Source organism: Lipotes vexillifer, unplaced genomic scaffold, assembly GCF_000442215.2.
Source record: "Lipotes vexillifer unplaced genomic scaffold, Lipotes_vexillifer_v1.1 scaffold513, whole genome shotgun sequence".
Taxonomy (NCBI): Eukaryota; Metazoa; Chordata; class Mammalia; order Artiodactyla; family Lipotidae; genus Lipotes; species Lipotes vexillifer.
In genome coordinates, this window is record NW_006777952.1 from 114,774 (window position 1) to 133,657 (window position 18,884).

An 18,884-nucleotide genomic window follows, 5' to 3' on the forward strand; every position below is an offset into this window, starting at 1 on the left:
GCCCCAGTCTTCTCCTCATCTTTGCTATCAGCTCAGATGCCTCCTGGGGGGAAGTTGGGGGGGAGGAGAGGGTCTCCTCTGACCACATCACCTCTTCCCATAAGGCTACACACTCTCTTCCGAGCTCCCGCAACTCTCCATCCTTGCCACTACCCCAGTCCTCAGTATCCTCAGTCTTCATTGTGTCTCCACGTTTCTCTTCCTCTTTAGACCGTGAACTCCTTGAGGTCAAAGGCTGTGTCTTGTCCAGGGCAGATGTTTGTGGTTACATGGACGTTTATTGTGCACCTACTAAGCCTGTTCCATCACTGCAGCAGTCCTCAGCCAGAAATGCTAAATGAGAAGTTATAGGTCAGGAAGCTAAAGCTCAGAGGGATGAAGTAACTGGCCCAGTATCACAGAGACACGAGCAACAGAGCACAGATTCAAACCCGGGCTGCCCACTCTCTTTCTGCTCCACCCACTTCCTTACCAGGCAAGATACCATAGCTTCCAGTTTTGAGCCACAGACAGAGGTCATGAGCCTCCACCTGTGCTGATTCCAGCTGCTGCTTTAACTCAGCACTAACCTGTCACTGCTGCTGGCAATGCCCTCTCGCAAAGGGAAGCCCCAGCCAGGCAGCCAGGCAGAGCTGGGTTCTTCAAATGTTTTCATCAGCTCTGTGGAGTTGTGGGCTGGCTTGTTTCTGGTGGACAGAGTTTTTTTTTGTTTTCCTGCCGTTGTATAAACACTGGTGTAGACTTTCCTGTTTCTAAACGAAAAATGGTTGATATTTTAATAAACTTAAATATGATTTTAAAACTCATCTAAAGCGATGATAGTATGAGATGAAAAGCCCCCGGGGTGTGGTTAGCAATTTGGCATTTCCATTTCCGATGGGAATATTAATGGCATTCTAGAAACAGTGTCATTATGATTAAGACATTACAACCATAGAAACTTACAAGTATGAACTGCAGCATAGGAATAAATGCCAGTATCCCACCAGGGCCAGTTGTGTATGTCAGTTTCATTGTCTCCTCCTTCACAACTAAAGTTCTAACCTCATTACAAGGAACACCAAGAGGTTTCCTAAGATCAAAGACTATCTGAGCTGCTGGGGATGCTAGAGCACCTAGTCCATTACACTGCCTTGCAGAAGAGGAAACTGTGGGCCAGAGAGCATGCATGCCTTGCCCAGGGTCACCAAGTTCATCAGGTGCACAGCCAGTAGTAGGATCCAGGTCTTTCTACCCAGACCAGCACTCTCTGTCTTATACCATGCTGCCCCTATGCCCGTCTCTGAGCTGCAGTTTTCCCCTCTGTAAAATGATGCCTTAGTCAGTTTGGGCTGCTGTAACAAATTACCTTAGACTGGGTAGCCTAAACAGCAAACATTTATTTCCCACAGTTCTGGAGGCTGGGAAGTCCAAGGTCAAGACATGGGCAGATTTGGTTTCTGGTGAGAGCCCGCTTCCTGGGATGCAGACGGCCATCTTTTTGTGTCCTCACAGGCAGAGAGCAGAAAGGAAGTCTCTGTTCCTGTTCCTGAGGGCTCTGCCCTCACAACCTAATTTTTTGTTTTATATTTTATTTTTATTTTATATTTATATATCTGTATATTTTATATTTATATATTATATTTATTTTATATTTTATTTTATATTTATTTATTTATCTATGTATTTATTTATATTTATTTTGGCTGCACTGGGTCTTAGTTGCGGCACACAGGATCTTTGTTGCGGCGTGCGGGATCTTTTTTTAGCTGCGGCATGTGGGCTTCTTAGTTGCCGCATGCGAACTCTTAGTTGCGGCATGCAGGATCTAGTTCCCGGACCAGGGATTGAACCCGGGCCCTCTGCACTGGGAGCACAGAGTCTTACCCACTGGACCACTAAGGAAGTCCCCTGACAGATAATTTTAATAATATCTTAAGCCTTCACCCAATTGAAATCTGAGTAATTTGTGTATGCCATAGGTAATTAAACGTTTCTAGGTTTTAACAAGACTTTGTATAACTCTTGGAAAAAGAGCCTGGTGTCTTTGGAGACACACTGATGTGAAATTTTTCTTTTTTCCAGTTATATATATATTTTCAGATTATTTTCCATTATAGGTTATTACAAGATATTGAATATAGTTCCCTGTGCTATACAGTAAATCCTTATTGCTTCTTTACATCATGGATAGTAGTTTGTATCTGTTAATCCCATACTCCTAATTTATCTCTCCCCCCTTTCTTTTCCCTTTGGTAACCATAAGTTTGTTTTCTATGTCTGTCAGTCTGTTCCTGTTTTGTGTATAGATTCATTTGTATTACTTTTTAGACTCCACATATAAGTGATACCATATAATATATCAACTTACTTCACTAAGCATAGTATTCTCTAGGTTCATCCATGTTGCTGCAAATGGCAATATTTCATTCCTTTTTATGCCAGAGTAATATTCCATTGTCTATATGTACCACATCTTCTTTATCCATTCTGTTGATGGACATCTAAGTTGCTTCCATGTCTTGGCTATTGTAAATAGTGCTACTATGAACATTGGGGTGCATGTATCTTTTCAAATTAGAGTTTCTGTCTTTTCCAGATATAAACCCAGGAGTGGGATTGCTGGATCATATGGTAGCTCTAGTTTTAGTTTTTTAAGGAGCCTCCATATTATTTTCCATAGTGGCTACACCAGTTTACATTCCCACCAACAGTGTAGGAGGGTTCCGTTTTCTCTACACCCTCTCCAGCATTTATTGTTTGTAGATTTTTTGATGATGGCCATTCTGACTGGTGTGAGGTGATACGTCATTGTCATTTTGATTTGCATTTCTCTAATAATTAGTGATGTTGAGTATCTTTTCATGTTGGCCATCTGTATGCCTTCTTTGGAGAAATGTCTATTTAGGTCTTCTGCCCATTTTTTGATTGGGTCGTTTGTTTTTTTGATATTGAATCTTCATAACCTAATTATGTCCTAAAGGCCCCACCTCCGAATGCTACCACACTAGGGATTAAGCATCAATATCTGAATTTGCAGGGGGCACACAAATGTTCAGTCCATAGCAAATGGAAATTTAAAATAATTCTTAGATTTCAGGTTGTGAGGATTAAATGGGATAGTGTATGTGAGTTGCTTTGTAAATTGCAGGTATAACACAAATGCTGGGAGGCAGTGGAGAGGGAAAGCATGCGTTTTAGAGACCAGCCTGGTTGGAATCCTTGCTTCCCACCTGCTTCTTTAAGCCCCAATTCCTATAAAATAGGATGATCCCATCTCCTGCATAAAGCTGTTATGAGATTTAAATGAGATATTTCATGTAAAATTATACTTCTCTGTCAAAATATTAACTAGTAAATTCTCTGTCAAAGATAAAGAATGTTACCTCTCTGTGTTTCATATGCTGCCCACCTTTTGAAGGGAGCACTGAAATCAGGCATTTGGGAATATTGCTAGAAATAGAAGAATGTTGGTTTTAACAGGAATTGGCCCAAATTAAACACATAGGGACTTTCCTTATCCAAGAGTGCCTACCATTTCCAAGGTGTCAGTGAAACCAGCTTAGTGGAGAATAGGCAGAAATGACTTCTCATGAGGTTGACAAGATGTCAAGGGCTGACTGTCAGAACAAAGGCCTGTTGCTTCAGTGTTCAAAGGACTAGGTTGTGCTATTTACGGGAGCCTTATTTGCTTATGTAAGGAAACCCTCAAGGCTGCCATATTTACAGCCAGAGCAGATTAGCCCCTCAGGGCTGCCCTGTGAAGGGGAAGGGACTGCTAACCCTCTAGTTAGCTTTTCTCCTCCGCTGTAAGGGAGGATGGCATCAGTAAGAGATGCTCGACCAGATCTCACATTTTTTCCAACTTGTTTTTTAGGCCCTCGGTGTCCTGCTTTCCTGTTCTTACCCACCACCCCCCTTTTTTTTTTTTAACTTTTTAAGGTGGTGCACGTGTGCAAAAGCTGCACACAGTACAGAATGGGGTTCCGTCTCCTCTCAGCCCTCCTCTACCCTGATACCCCACCCTCCCTACCAGCGGGCAACCACCAACGCCGTATTCACATCTCTCTTCAGGGATATGCTTTTCATTCTGTTCTATTTATTCAATTAAGAAATACCCATTGAGGCCTTTTCCCCAGGAGCGTGGCCCACGGTGGCCGCGGGGGTGCCACCTTCGGCTGGGTGGCTTCCGGTGGGACCAACGCTCGACAGGGTCTGCCTGGCCCCCGATGGAGTGCACGGCCTGCGGCCCGGAGGGGCGGGCGGAGGGGACTGCCGGCGAGGGGCGCCCGAGTCAGGCACCGCAGATCATACTGGTCCCAAGTTTGACATCAATATGCTGGTTTCATTTCTGAGGCAAGCGACATTTGTGTCATTGAGGTTCCTCCAGAAATGAAATATACAGATAACTTTGTAATTGGTAGTGGAACTTCCAATGGACACGTACATCGACACGTACATGCCACAGCCTACTACATTGTGAAAATGTACAAACACCTGAAATGTAAAAGTGAGCCTCATGTTAACATCGAAGGGAAGGACACTGCTGACTGGCTCTGTGTGGACTTTGGCACTTTGGTGATTCATTTGATGCTTCCGGAAACCAGAGAAACCTATGAATTAGAGAAATTATGGACCCTACATTCTTATGATGACCAGTTAGATCAGATAGCACCTGAGACCTTACCTGAAGACTTCATCCTTGGAATAGAAGATGACACTTCATCTCTGGCTCCTGTGGAGTTTAAATGGGAATAAAATGACATGAACTGCTTTAGTCAAAAAAAAAAAGAAAGAAAAGAAATTCTCATTGAGTGCCTGTTCTAGGTATTGCAGATAGAGCAGTGACTAAAAAAGAACTCGAAAATTCTGTCCTTAAAGAGCTTATGTTCAGATGGTACTTCCATTTACCTTTGTACGTGCACTCTATGCTTTTTTTTTTTTTTTTTTTTTTGTGGTCCGCGGGCCTCTCATTGTCGCGGCCCCTCCCGTTGCGGAGCACAGGCTCCGGACGCGCAGGCTCAGCGGCCATGGCTCATGGGCCCAGCCGCTCCGCGGCATGTGGGATCTTCCCGAACCGGGGCATGAACCCGTGTCCCCTGCATCGGCAGGCGGACTTTCAACCACTGCGCCACCAGGGAAGCCCCGACTCTATGCTTTTATACCATGTCCACCCCTGCTTCAGTACATCAATCATTGTCTGTTTTACACACTTTTCTATACCTTGCTTTTTTCACTTAATCCTGCTTCTAGGAGGTTAATGATAAAGGCCACGTTTAAATCTAGCCCAGAGGCCTTTTTGTTTGGATCAGCCTTGGCCAGAAGAAAGGTAAAGCCCGCAGATGACTCCTGGCCAGACACGTAGGAAGGAAGGGCTGGCATTGCAGTCTTTTGGGGGACAGCCTTGGTAACCAGGTCCAGATTCCCACAGGAGAGTTAATGTTGGATTAATCAGGGCTTTTTATGTTCTCAGTGTCAAAAATCCAACTCAAACTGGCCTAAACAAAAAAGGGGATCTATTGGCTCTCAAAGGTGGTAAGGCCTCAGAGGCAGCTCCCAGAGCAGGAAGAGGACAAAAGAACCAGCTCAAGAGTCCAAGGTTATGTCCAACTTTCCATCTGTCCCCCTTTGCTGCCTGTCTGGTTCAGTGCGCATGTTGGTCTCCATCTGTCCTGAGGAAGCAGCCACTTTGCATCTTGGGGGGGAACAAAAGTGCTACAGGTCAGGCAAGGACACCCATTGGCCAGGACAGGGTCACATGCTTACCTTTTTGTCCGGGGGGATGGTGTCTGTTACCAGGAGAAGGGGCATGGGAACATTCTCAAAACAGATAGCAACAGTTCCTAAGCCCTGTTTGATGGGCTTCTGCTGCGGGCAGCATCCTTGCGAGTCTAATGTTTCTTGGGCCAAATGGCATGCCTAAAACTTAAGTTAGAATGGAAATTTCCAGAGCTATTTTAGAGGGCTTTATACAACTTTTGTTTTACTGCACTGACAAATCATTCTTTCACTGATTCATTCATTCATCCAACACTAATAAGCACTTAACCATATACCAGTTGCTGTTCTGGGCTTCTGAAGATACCTTGACGCATGAAAGATACCTGGTCCCTGGTCTGGAAAAAGACTCAGTCCCTGCCCTGAAAGCATGAGGAAAGGAAGTGGGCAAAGGGCTTCTGAGACGGTTACCCGACACAGGCTGTGTACAGCAGGTTGTGTACAGATGCTACGGGAAGGGGGGCACAGCTTACTCTACCCGTGGGGAGACTTCAGAGAAGAGGGGCGTACACAAGCAGAGCCTTTGCAGGGTGAGGGGGTGGCCTAAGATATTTATTAGGACGCTCTGGGAGACAATAAATAGAAAGCAAATTTAGCTAACTCCAGTTTAAAAAATAAAAAGCATCACACGATTATAGCGGCATTCTGGAAGTCCCGGAATCAAGACCTGGAGAACCAAAGGCAACCCAGACAGCAGCGCTCTCTCTGCATCTCTTGTCTTTACTTCTCTCTGTCTTTATTTGTCTGTCTATCTGTCTGTCTGTCTCTCTCCCAACCACCCCTCCCCACAGGCCCACTTTCCCTCCTCTCAGTCCACATGTGGGAGCGTGGCAGGTGGAGGGAAAGGGTGAAGGCTGTCTGAGTGGGAGAATAGAATGGGGCGGTAGATGAAGGCTAATGGAAAAGCCTAGAGTTCCACGTCGGGACCGGAACCTCATGGAGGCCAGGCACGTGAGCCTTCCCAGGAAGCAGAGGGAGGTCAGCCATGGCAAAGGGAGGGCAAGTTATCCCAAAGGAGCAAGAAGAGGAAATGCCTGACTTCCAAGAGGGAGGATTCCTGCCAGAGGGGCCACCTGGCAGAAGAAATGTCCCAGAGAGCTAAGGGAGGAGGATGACCTTACACCAGAAGAATAAAAAAGAGCAGAAGGCCTGCATCCCTCTCCAGAGCATGTACTAGTCACAAGCCAGTGAGTCTTGCCCAGAATGAAGTGCAACAGAAAAGAAGAAGAAAGTCCTTTCAGTATGAGTTTTACACCCACACAGCCTTGTTCTCGCAGAAGCCCCAGGCCCCGTGGGCACTGGAGTCAAAGGTTAATGGGAAGAGTTTCTTCAGTGGTCCCTCAGTGCTGCCATGTGGGAGTGAGCTCACCATCATCACAGTCCCAGCTCCCAGGTGGCTGCAAACCCTGTGCACAGCAATGTTTAGTGACAAAGAAAGAAACTTGCCTCTTCTCTGGATGCAATAAGGCAGTGGCCTGCAGAAGGACATGATGGGAGGGTACACCTCTGAGGCCCCTTCCACAGGGATGTCACCAATCCCTCAATTGGTTTACTTGTGGCCTGGACTCTGAAATCACTAACATTACACACACACTTCAGCCCTTACTAGATGATTTTCTGTATGGGCGGAGCAAACCCACAAGTTCACGAAGTCCAGAATGCTCCCAGCAGCCACTGCTGCTATCCATTCCTACTTGAATGTTGGGGCAGGAAAAATGCTTCTCCACCCTCCAGATTATTCCAATCTTAAAGGTCAACTGGGTGTTCATACTATATTTTATTTATGTATTAAGTGGTTTTGTTTTTGCTTTGCAAGTGTTCCTCCCATCTCTATTTGACTGGAGCATGGATTGGGTAGCATGGGGCAGAGTGGGTGGGATGTAAGACCGCCCATTTCAACAGGCTCTGAAACTATCCCACTCTCCCTTGTGGTGTGTCTCTGGATGGCTGGTCTCATTTTATTTCTTCTAAATGTTCCACTCACTTCCCCCCATCCTACCTCAACCTTTTGGCCCAGGGCAACCAAGTTTCTGATAATATAAGAAAGATGGTGCATCTAGAAATAGAAGGCTGTGGGATTGGGGGCCTTTAAAATAAGATGTGTTCAGTACACATGTTCAGTTATTCCTTTCTTCAAGGCTGGGCTTTGAAGGGCAACGCTGACACCTGGAGTCCAGCTCTCCAGACTCTGTGTGCAGGGGCAAATCGGACAAATCAGACAAACTCAACACTTACGGAAGGTCATTTCTGAGCACCTGGAAGAGGGATCTGAGTTCAGATCCAGATAAAAATGATAGTTTGTATTTCCTGAGCCCAGACTATGAGCTAAGCACTTTTCATTGATCATGTCACCTAATCTTTGCACATTGAACCTGATAAATGGGGATTATTACCCCATGTAATAGAAGAGCAATTTACAATTCACCCACAGTCACACACTTTGTAAGTGACGAAGCCAGAATTCAAATCCAAGCAGTTTGAATTCAGAGCCAATGCTTCACATGGTCTGACCACTTAGCTGTGTGTTTGGGGAAAATAACTTGACTAAGCTTCAATTTCCTTATCTAAAAATATAATAGCAGTACCTACATTCAGTGTTATTGAGAACATTCCATGGGATGAGGAGCCAGCACACAGGGATCAATGAGTGGCAGCAGTTATTATGTGATGATTTGTAAGGGACAAGCATCCCAGATCCACACTGGATAGTTTCCTTGAACCCTGTGCTGGCATCCAGGGCTGTGTTGTCCTCAGTCCTCAGATCTCTCCAGGGGAGGGTGGCTCGGGATGGATCTTGACTCACAAAGCCTCCAACAGTGAGAAGGAGGTCCTCATTGGGTGCAGCATAAAGCCCCTAGTTCAGCCAGGTGACGGGATGCGCCTGCCTCTGGCTCTTCCCAGCCAAGCCCCACTGGGCTCAGAAGGGAACCCCTTCCCAGCACTCAAAAGGACCCTCTTGGGCTGGCCTGTGAGTTGCTGGCAGTGGGTGGTGGGTGGTCTCTCTAGCTAGAATGCTCCTGAGAACAGATGGGGCTCTCCGAGCTGTTTGAAGGTGGCAGCTTGATGTATATTAACTGGCAAACTGCTCATCGTGTAGAGGCGGCCCGGAAGGAGGCCTGCAGTTGTGAGTGGGCGAAGGGGACCACAGAGGGAAGTTGGCAAGCTCAAGGCACTGTGTAGGCGGAGGCAAGGGCAGAACCGTGGGCGTGCGTGCTCAGAAGGTGAGGAGGTGAAACAGCTCGGCTCAGAGCCCACTTGGCCCTGACTCCTCACCAAGAGAAGCATATTGGTTAACATTTGCTTAACTGGTCTCATAGAAACAGCATTGTGGGAGCCTGGAATCAGAGTGTGGTGCTGCAAGAGGCCTTGCAGCTCTCCTGGTGCAGTTTGCAGATGGGAGAATGAGGTAGAGGAGACTTGTCTGACTTGCATGCACAGTAACCTGTCTTCGCCCTGGTCGTTGGCTAAAGGCAGTCTCTTCATAAATAAACCCAAGTATTTAGACTTGGTTTTGCTTCTTTTTTTAAATTTTAAAAGTGTGATGATCAATGCAAAAGAAGTTTTGAAAGAAAAAAAATCATCCAATACCCTAATTATGATCATCTTGTGCATTCATTTTCAGGCCTTTAAAACATATATTTTTATGCAATCGCAATCATAGAGGAGAGAAAATTCCATCTTCTCATTCAATAGCATAATATTTTCTCATGCTACAGTCTTCAGAATTGTCACCCCCAAAAATACCCCATAGTTAAACAGTAAATTAATGTTCAAAGACAGAGTTGAACCCATGAAACGTGATTGGTCCGAATTTAGTTATGACTTCTCGATAACAACGTCATGTCTGTCTGGTATCCCTTCTGTTCTATCAGGACAGATCATATTTTACAAAAAGATCATTTGTACGAAAAAAGTACTTCTGCCTGGGTTCCATCCCAGGACAACGAAATCAGAATCTCTGGGCACAGGGTCTAGGCATTAATGTTTTTAAAAATTTCCCCAAGTGATTCTAATGGGTCTCAATCTTGGCTACTCATTACAATGTGTTGGAGCACTTATTTAAAAAGCTCTCTTCCTAGGCTGCACCCCAGACCTTTTAAATCATGAGTGGTGGGGATGGACCCCAGGCATCAGTACTTGTTAAAGCTCCCCAGGAGATTCCAATGTGTGCCATCTGCTACTGTTTCATCTCATCAGGAGGCCCATTTGTTGGTTTTCCCATCCTTAGTGGTCTCACTAAGACCAAACAGTGGGCTCAGGTGGTGATATCCATACTGCTCCGGGGCAGTTTCCATTAACATACCAATCTGATTGGTTCATCCACTGAACCATATAGGATTGCAAAAATATGATTTTTCTAATTCTGCATCCTGGTCACATTTTCAAGTGCGAATTCTTCTATAAAAAAGAACTTTCTCTTATTCACCTGGGCTATTTGGTTAACCCCGAAATACAGTCCACCCAGGCATGGCGAGATAAATGGTTCATCTTAACCAGGAAAAATCAGCACATCTTTTTCTGAGACCACTTGAGGGAGATGAGGGTTGAAAATGCAAACATTCTAGGAGGTGGAGATCAGAAGAGAGGAAGGGGAGTTCACATTATAACATGAAGTCAGATCAGCCTCAGCAAGTGAGGGAAGCAGAAAAAGAATGTCTGGCGTCCGTGCAGTTGGGAGTGTGGCAGCAGTTAATTATCGAGGAGAGAAGTGCTGAGAGGCCGAGGGTCCAGCTGGGATTAGAGTGTGAATTTGTGTTGGAACCGGTGCTGGCGAATTTCTCCAGCAACATTCAGCAGCAGACGAGCCCTGACCCGGTCTGGCCGGGTCTGGTATTGGGCGGGCAGGGTAGGAACTAAAGGAGAAGCAGGTGAGGGAATCGGGGTGCAGGCAAGCCCATCGCTACAGGAGCCTCTCTGCTCATATGTGTGGTTCCCCTGCCTGCACCCCTCATTTCCTGGCCACGTCCTGCTTATCCCTCGGGCCTCATGTGTACGCTGCCCCCTCCAGAAGCCACGTGACCTTCCAGCTGAGAAAGCCAGGTCTGACTGAGTTGACCCTTTTCTGGGCCCCCAGAGACCCCGACATCGCCCCGACCACAGCCCTTATCAGCAGCACTGCCATCGTTTGTTTAGTTGTGGCCCTCGATAGACTGTATATTCTGGCTGTGGCCCGTGGAGACACACGGGGGCTGTGTAGGGAGGAAGCTGTGGAGAGAAGGCGGTGGTAACAGAAGGGACTACATGTAAACACCCAAATGTCATTACTGATCTCGGTAACTGAGGGGACATCACACACAGAAACCCAGGCTCCCACATTGTAAAACATGGGTCGGATTGTGCCAGCCACTGCAGAACTTTCCAACGCGCTTGGAATGAAACCCCCCTATGGTCTGAGTGTTTGTGTCCCCGCTCCAGAATTCGTAGGTTGAAATCCGAATGCCCAGTGGGACGGATTAGGAGACGGGGCCTTTGAGAGGTGCTTAGGTGGAGCCCTCATGGTTGGGATTATGCTTCTTATAAAAGAGACCCCACAGAGCTCTCTGGCCCATTCTGCCACGTGAGGAGACAATGAGGAGTCTGCAACCCAGGAGAGGGCTCTCACCCGACCACACTGGCACCCTGATCCGGACTTCCAGCCTCCAGAACTGTATGCAATAGATTTCTGTTGTTTATAAGCCCCGCAGTCTGTGGTGTTTGTTACAGCAGCCCTAATCGACTGAGACAAAGCCTCAGTCCTCAGCACAGGTCCGCGGGAATCTGTAGGACATGCCGCCGCTCCCGCCTCACTGGCTCTGCTCCAGCAGCAGTGGCGCTCGGCTGTGTCTCCATCACTCCACGCACGAGCCCACCGCAGAGCTTGGCACTCTCTCTTCCCTCTGCCTGGAGCCTTCTTCCCGCAGATCTCAGCCTGTCTCCCCCGCTCTGTCCATCAGGTCCCTACTCTGACATATTCTGAGGGAAGCCTGCCTCACCATCCCAGCTCTCTACCCTTCTGCTGCTTCCTTCCTCCTCACAGACTATCACTTGGCACCGATTTACAGGCTCAGTTGCTATTTGTTTACTGTCTCCCCTGCTAGGAACATAATTGCCATGGTTGTGGGGATTGGTTCTTGTTCACCGCTATGTTCCCACACCTAGAACTGCCCCTGATTTAAGGGAGATGTCCAAAATGTATCTGTTGGATGTATGTGTATACATCTAGTGCCTTGGTAAGGCAAAGAAAAATTGAACTAGGAATGGAGTGCATGCTTGTCTGTGTCCTAGGCCCCCATGGAATGAAGCACTCAGCCCCAAACAGAGAGGCAAAGCCAGGGCTAGAAGCAGCACCGACCATCCTCCGCACAGAGAACAGGGTCAGGGGCACGTCGTGGATGAACTGGAAAAACAAGAGGCGTGAAGCTGAGTGGGAGCCATGTGAAGTGGCTGTTGCCCCAGGAATGTCAACTCGATGCACCCCTTCAGCGAGCACACGTGGAGCCCTGCTGTGGTCTAGGCACTGAGCGGAGCACAGAGACACTCAGAGGAAGAACAATAAGCCCTCACCTCAAGTAGCCCACAGAACAGATACAGCCAAAGAGATCAGCAAGCACAGCAAGGTGTGGCTTGTGCTGGAGGCCATAGGTGCACTGGTTAGGATGAGGGATTTGGAGCCTGACGGAAGAGACTCAGGTTCTGGCTCTGCCACTAACTAGCACAGCGATCGCAAGCAAATCACTATGCCTTGGTTTCCCTATCTGTACGATGGAGATAATAATAATGCTTATCTTATAGGATTGTGGCGATTAAATGAATGTGCCTATGTGTGTGTGTTTGTATATGCACACACACACACACACACACACACACACACATATAACATGTGTGTGTATATATATTTTTTTCCTAGAACTGTGTTTGGCACATCACAAATACTCTGTAAGTAGTGTCTGGTTATTATTATTATGAGATGTGTACATGGAGTTGGGGGTTGACGGGGGCAGAGAGGGCTTGCAGAGCGGGGCCTGGAGCTGAAACATTAGAGGTGAGTAACCTGGCCACCCAGGGGAGAGGGGCTGTGTGAGGGCAGCGGTCACGGGACTTCCAGAGCACTTGCTCGTATGTAGAACAACAGTTCGGAGGAGACAGGGCTGTGACAAAATGTTACTGGCGGGAGCAGAAGGTCTGGCCAGAAACAGAGGGCAGGACTCGGGGACGGCCTCAGGGAGGCCTCCCATTCCTGGGGTCCTGACCACAGCTTCCAGCCTGTCCAGGGAAGTGACCACAGGATGGCTCCATGTCCCCAGAATAAGCCAGGGCCATTTACAAGCTGATTGTGAGTTGTTTAAAGAAAGCAAAGCAGTTTGCCAGAGCTGGAGGAGACATTAATTTTGTTGTGTGGGCCGCTGCATGAGTCATCCAGGAACAAAGCAAGAGATGTAAATGCACTTCGCACAGCCCTCGGTGTGTCATTTTGTGCCTACCCAGGGCTGGTCATTACTTCAGGCAGATCTGAGGATGTCCATTTGGGGGAAGGTCCAGTGCTGGAGAAACTGAAGCTTAGACCTCCTGGATCCCTGCCAAACCTCAGCCTGCTTTGCAAGCCCAAAAGGGGTGGGGAAAAAACACCTGGCTCCTCCCACTCTGTGGTGGGGTGTTGTAAACAGCCAATGTCCCCACCTTGGCTGTGCTCCTTCTCATATGACCTTGGGCACGTCCCATGGCTCCTCAGCTTATCAGATTTCTCATCTGAAAATGGGGTGCAGGCTCTCTAATCAGGGATGTGGTGAGGATGAAATGCGACACGCCCAGGACAAATATCTACAGAAGATGTGCTCAGTACATCTTTACATCTTCGTTCTGCCCCTCGATGGGTATGGAATGTGGAGAAACAGCGTCTCTTCTGCGGTCCTTTCTTGGAGCCCTTGGGCCAGACACTTCCCCTCTCTGAACCTCAGTATGGGATCTGTAAGAAGAGGCACTTGAACTCAGTCATTATCTTGCAGCTCTGATAGTGTACGATTCCATGACTGAGGTAAGAACAAACTTGCCTTGAGGTAGCGTAAGGGATGTGCTTGTGCTCAGCTAGTTAGAGTTGAATGGCTTATTAATGGTGCATAACTGAGTAATAGCTCCCAGCAGGTGCTAAATCAATCTGGGTTGTTGTTTGTTCCAGCGGGCAGGCAGTACTATTTGGATCGGCAGTGTGGTTATTTATTTAGGGTTGAATCACAGGTGGAGGCTGGAGGAAAGCCTTTCCCGAGCCTGCCATGAAGTTCATCAGCCCCTTGTGAGAAGAAGAGGGGAGAACATTAGCTGTGTCTCAGAGCAGGAAGTTTGTACCCATCTAGAAGCAGGGGAGCAGAAGGAATGTCCTACCCCCTACCTCCAGAGCTGCCTAAAATATCAGCCTGCTTTCAGGCCCAGGTCAAATTCAGCCTTCTCTAGGAGGTAGGCAGCCTGGCCTTCTGGAAGAACACATGCTTTAGACTAGGAATCTTGTCCTGGTTCTACCTTTTACTGGCTACATAATTTGGGGCATGTTATTTCACCTTTTAGAACCTCAGTTTCTTCATCTGTAAAATGGGGGTGGTAATAATCCCATGCCTCACCGATTGTGTAGGTTAAATGAGATAAAGGAAGTACCCGCACATAGTAGGTGCTCAACAAATGGCAAGTGTAGTAAGCCTTTCTAGGGCCCCTCTGGTTGGAAAGTCTCTTTCTTCTCTATACTTCACAGCAGTTTCTCTGTGCCGTCATAGAGGCTCAGAGCTGTGCATGGATCTGCCTTCGTCTCCTGATGAATTCTAAGTTTCTAGGGAGTGAGGACTGCTTCAAATCCATGTTGGATCTCCAACATGTGCCTGCGCAAAGTAGGTGTTCAATTAAAGCATCCCACATTGAGTGGAAGACAAACTCCAAGAGAAGAAATAGCATTTCTCTCCAGCCAGCTAGCCAGGTGCAGGTGAGCATGCATGGGTGAGTAGGCCTGTTCCTTGGGACTGAATATACTGGGGACACAGGTCAGGGGACAAAGCTGGGCAGGGGGAGAGAGGCAGGCCAGCCATAGCATGCCCAGGGGCCCATCTTCTGTCTTTTTAGCAGTAAACCTCAATGTGAAACAATTCTGCCCATCAAACCCTATTTAGACCAATGTGGTCATTTTCTTCTCATCTTTTGTAATGGAAGCCTCCAGCAGAACATTCACTGCAAAGAAGAGTGAGTCACACAAAGCAGCCTGACAGAAGAGAATACCCTTTGTAAAAGGACAAGAAGACCAGCCAGAAGGTGGCTGAAGACCAGCTCTGGTGTCGGGAGCTACCGGGCATTTGTGGGGGAGGGAAGGGAGTCATAACCATACCAGCTCTGCCCCCATTGTTTGTCTGGGACCATCTATAGATGATCATTCTCTAAATACCTTTCATTATCACTAATTTTAAAGACACACAAAATGTACACATGATAAGACAGAATCTATACATGTGACTATTTAATCTTTGTGACCATACTGTGGAGTGAGAGATCGTCTCATTGACAGACATGAAAACTGAGACTTGGAGGTTTTGTGGTTTGTCTGAAGTCACAGCATTTGCTGCATGCCATCTGTCACCAAAGCCCATGCTCTGCTCTCAGTACCGTGGTCTAGTCCAGTCTCCCACCCAGGGCAGGGATGGCGTCCAGCATCCCTGACACTCATCTTCCAGCCCAGGTTCCACTGCTTCCAGCAGTGAGGTCTCACAGCCTCACAATAATACTCCTAGTGAATTTCTAGCATGTTATGTGTCAGACACTGTTCAATGTCCATTACAAACTTTGCCTCCTAACCTTCATGATAGCCCCAGGAGGTAGTTACCATTATTTCCTTCACTCTACAGAACAGAGAGGTTAGGGAATTTGCCATGGTCACACAACCGTTCTGTGATAGAGCTGGGACCTGACCAGGTGGCCGTCTCCCCGCACTCTTGTATACTTTCTGGAGAGCCTCCCTCAGGCAGCCCTCTTCGCTGCTGTGCTGCTCTGCTTAAAAGATTTTCCTTATTCTGATCCGAGTCTGCTGCCCCGGAACTTTGACCCACTGGTTTTAGTTTAGAAAAACTCCAGCCCTTCTTAAAATGACAGTGCTTAGCTAGCCACCCACCTCACTCTTCCATCCACCTTCTGTTGCTCTGGTTCTCACTTCCTTCCATCTTCTGATGGCACAGAGCTGCCGCCAACATCCCAGGCATCATTGAATGAATCTCCAGATTGGATGAGCTCATTGGGGTCCCATGGCTCTCTCCCATGGCTCCCTCTTGAGTCACTTAAAACCTCCAGGTGATTTTCTGTTAAACACGGTGAGTCACATGGCCCCCACCCTGTGCTTCTGCATTCAGCTATGAGTCTGGGGCTCCACATCCCACTGGCCCAGCCACTGCGTCTCCAGAGGGCTCAGTTCAGCTCCTCAGCCTGCGTGCAAGAACTTCTAGACCACCCTTGGAGTCCTTGCTCTTTCTGAGCTTCCAGCTGGGGCTTCCCAACTGGAAGCTTCCATTACAGGGCATCCTTATAAATGAGGCCAGATGAGGGCAGAACAGTGGTTCACAGCAGGGACCAGGTGCCACCCTAAGGCGGTAGTTGGGCAGCACCAAAAGGGGAGCTCCCCCTACCACAAGGCTGCACAGAGACCACCTTGGTCCCCTTGCAGGAGACGTGACGGTGCCATTCATAGGAAGGGTGAGGCTGGATGGCAAGCTGTTGATCTAGCTCCTCAGCACTTACTTGACTGTGTCCATCGAAGCTGTTCTTCTCTCAGCCCATTCACTAAGCAACGTCTCAGAGGGTGAGGGAAGGGGACAGCAGAAAGTACCTTGACTTTTTAATCTCTTGATGACTTGATTCTTCCAACCTATTGCTTTCTATAAAGAAACAAAATAATGCCAGGGAAGGGAGTCATCCTTGGTTTTGGCCAAGTCCTAAAGCATGATCTAAGCCAAAAAGAAAATGTATTGGGAAGTTGTCAGGGAGCTCATGGAAGTGATGGGAATTCTGAAGGCAGCCTGGAAGCAGGATAGGAGCCAGGACAGGATGTACTTGACGGTTGCGGTGTTTCATCTTTGCATTACTCTGCTCAATAGCCAAAGCCCCTGGAGAGAGTCTCATTGGTTGGTCTTAGATCACAGACCCATCTCCTTGGCTGTACTGAGGCGACAGAGGAGAAATCTGATGAAGGGAATCTCCTGGAACTCCTTGGCTTCTGCATTTGGAGGCAAAACACACCAATACACCACACACCAATCTGCCCACGATGGGGGAGAGGTGACTCCCCAAAAGGAAACCAGGGTGTTTTCAAGAAAAGAATACTGGAAAGCCAAAGTGAACATACAAAAAACCCACAAATGTCTACCCCATCCATAAAACCAAAGCTCAAATCATTAGTAATTCAAAATAAAAGAAGGAAAGACCAGGATCCCCCTTCTTTGAAGCCACGGAGGGTTGGCATAGAGAACACAGCCATCTTGTCTCCCCTCCCTGGAGGGGTTGGAAGATGTTGCATCCCACCCTGGGGAAATCTAGATGATAACTTCCCGATGCAGCAAAGAAGCCCAAACAAATTGAGCTGCCTTATCAAAACAAATTGGAGAACCATTCTCTGCTATAGGTACTTGATCCAAAGGCCCATGGAATGTATTCCATCTGAAGGCATTGTTGTGAGAGGTAAATTAGATAATGCACAGCTCTGAATACAATTAATGTTTGGTTCTCCCTATTAGTTGTGTTTCTAAGGTAGAAACTGCTTTTCTCCCTATGTCTGGTCTGAAACATCGCGATACAAGAAGTCCTTGTTTAGGATTAGAAAGAGCTGTCTCCAGCCAAGAGACAAGGAAAAGCAATGATATGCAGGGAAAGGAGTAGCCATTTGGACTGTCCCTTTGTGGGATTCCCTCTGTTTATAGCTGATTAGGCCTCCTAGCTGGGGCACTATAAACAGCAGGTATTCAGACAGGCTGGGGGTTGGGTTGGATGAGCAGCTGGACCCACTGGACTGGGGCCTGATGCAAAGAGAAGACCCCATCAGGAAAGTTTTCCATGGCAGATGACACACCATCCCTACCTTCTGGCAGAGTCTGCCTGTGCCCCCATCGGCAGGAACGTGGTTGCATTCCTGTGATCCAGTAGCTTGCTCCCCAGGCTCAGGGAAGGCCCAGGCAGAGCATCAGATTACCAGGCATTGGCTGCAAACAGCCACCTTCGAGCTGAGAGCTGGACCCATTCAGGAGGAGCTCTGAGAGTCCGGAGTTGGTAATGTTCAAGGGGAGGGGTCTGGACTGTACTCCCAGAGATGCTCGTTTGTATATTCTGACCAGGAAGATCACACGCACGTGTTCAGCCATGCTTGTGCACCGCTAGCCTGCTCAAAATATCACAGAGGGCTCTCTCTGGGCCTATTGTTGGCTTCATAACTGGTATAATGCCCATCAACATCTCTCACTTGGGGCATCTCTCTTCGAACTTCAAAACAGACCAGGCCTCTAAAGGCCTCAGTGCTCCATCATTAACGGCTCATCATTAACAGCTCTCTCTGCCCCTCCTACCTTTTGGTCCTGCCCTGAGGTGTCCCTAATTATGGCAAATTCCTCTTCCACAGGTGGACCCCCACTAATGTAAACCCATGTGCCCCAGGCTTCTTTCTCCCTGCCAAGCATCCTCAGCTCCCTAAATCTCTCATTGGCCAGTTTTCCAGATCCCCGAGTAGATCCAGGCCTGGGCCCCGGAGGCCTTACTTAACTCCCACTGTGCCACCAAAGGCAGCCTTTGGGGTGGTGTTACTCCTGCCTCTCTGCCTGGAAGCATTTGGTGGTTGAGGGTCTCCTCCTTCAGTCTTAGTGAGCTGGGGGTTTGGTGTCCTCTCCAGTTGTTCCAAGCTCGTCAGGGCCATGGTTCAACCAGCCCTGCCCTTGAGGTGCCTGCTGCCCAGAGCCAGCCCTCTAAGCCCTGCAACCCCGCCAGGCTGAGCTCAGGTGGCAAAGCCATGCCTGCCTTCCAGGATTGGGTCCTGCTGCCCTTGTTCTCGGTCCTTCCATACGCCGGCAGCTGCGCCGCAAGGCCTGGTCCAGATGCAGAAAAGGCAGTGCTGTCAGCCTCCTGCTCCCACTGTTTGTCCTACGCCCACC

At 48.0% G+C, this 18,884-nt stretch overlaps 1 pseudogene; it reads left to right on the forward strand.

Annotated features, from left to right (window-relative positions):
• Positions 1-4,737, forward strand: part of LOC103074763 (mitochondrial assembly of ribosomal large subunit protein 1 pseudogene) — an 8,538-nt pseudogene extending 3,801 nt beyond the window's left edge.
• The last annotated feature ends 14,147 nt before the right edge of the window (positions 4,738-18,884 follow it).